Genomic DNA, 1582 nt, shown 5'->3' with positions numbered 1-1582 from the left:
AATTAACTACATGCCCTTTGAGCCAGTCCTTCCAGGAGCCACCAGACAAGTCAAACTACAATTTTTTAAAATAAGTGTGTTCTGCTCCCTCCAGCACTCGGTATCTATCATGGGAATACAGATTGTTGTCTTGAAAGCTGCTGCCAAGCTAGTAGTGGGGGATGATACCAGGGTAGGTTAAAATGTCATAAAGCTTACTTACTGAGATTCAGCTTTTTTTCTTAAATTGTTTAAGCATTCGCCTAGTTGCTATAAGCTTTTGATTAGATTCTAGAGTTCTGAAAAAGTTGATTCTGACAGGTTTTCTTTTGCTTTATTTATTGCTTTTATGGCTAGACTGACATTTAAAGGTTCCCATTCCACTGTTTTTTGCTAATGTCCTATATTTTCATAGTCTTTTAAAAATCCTCCCCTTTTAATCTGCACATTACCACCCTAGTTCCAGTTTTTACCTTGCATCAGAACTATTTTAGGAATTCTTAAACTGATCCCTCTGATACAGTACCTTCTTGATTATGTGACTTTCCTGTTGAGAAATCTGAAGCTCACAGTTTCTCCTTGCCTATCAAACGATGTCTTTAAGCTGTAGTTCCGGCATAACTTTCCAACTTTATTTCACTGTTTCTCCTAACCTCACTTCCACACTATGTTTTGATGAAGCCATTACCACTAGGCTTCTCCCAAGTATGCAGTTTGCTTTCCATATCTGCTCCTACACCTCCATGAAAGTTGTTTGCTTCCCATCTGGATTGTTCTCTACCCTCACCTTTGCCTACTGAACACTATCCGTATCTCTCTCTCTCCCTTTTTTTGAAACAGGATCATATTTTGTTGCCCAGGGTGGAGTGCAGTGGATCACTGCAATCTCTGCCCTATGGCTCAAGCAATCTTCCCACTTCAGCCTCCCGAGTGGCTGAGATTACAGGCATGTACCACCATGACTGGATAATTTTTGTATTTTAGTAGAGATGGGGTTTCACTAAACCCCATCAAGCTGGTCTCAAACTCCCCAAATGATCCGCCAGCCTCGGTCTCCCAAAGCGTTGGGATTATAGGTGTGAGCCACTGTGCCCAGCCAGAATACTACCCATCTCTTAATCAGCTCAAATTGCAGTCTTTCTATTAGGTTATTCCTAATTACTTCAACTAAAACTAATCTCTTCTTCCACTAAATTGCTATGACATTTTGTTACCAATAAATGTATGACATGCATTTATATTATGTCATATATTGTTTGCATTATGATCTATATTCATGTTTTCATTCATTCTTTCAATAACTAGAGCACCCACTGTTTGCTAGGGCTAGAGTAGCAAAGAAGGCAGACATTGTACTTAATGATCATTAAGGTATACATTGGAGAGAGAGAGATATATATATCTTCATATATATATATAGAGAAACCCTGTCTCTACCAAAAAATACAAAAATTAGCCTGGCGTGGTGGCAGGTGACTTAATCCCAGCTACTTGGGAGGCAGAGGCAGGAGAATCGTTTCAACCTGGGAGGTGAAGGTTGCAGTGAGCTGAGATTGAGCCATTGCACTCAAACCTGGGGGACAAGAGCGAGACTTCTCTCAAA

At 40.1% G+C, this 1582-nt stretch overlaps 1 protein-coding gene across 1 annotated transcript in view; it reads left to right on the top strand.

Moving 5' to 3' along the window:
* The window catches only part of WBP2NL (WBP2 N-terminal like), a 56960-nt gene that overhangs the window by 30097 nt on the left and 25281 nt on the right, over window positions 1-1582 (top strand).

The sequence above is a fragment of the Mandrillus leucophaeus genome, unplaced genomic scaffold (assembly GCF_000951045.1).
Source record: "Mandrillus leucophaeus isolate KB7577 unplaced genomic scaffold, Mleu.le_1.0 Scaffold2, whole genome shotgun sequence".
In the NCBI taxonomy this organism is placed as follows: Eukaryota; Metazoa; Chordata; class Mammalia; order Primates; family Cercopithecidae; genus Mandrillus; species Mandrillus leucophaeus.
The sequence above is the reverse complement of the archived record's forward strand: the minus strand, read 5'-3'. Positions and strand labels throughout refer to the sequence as shown.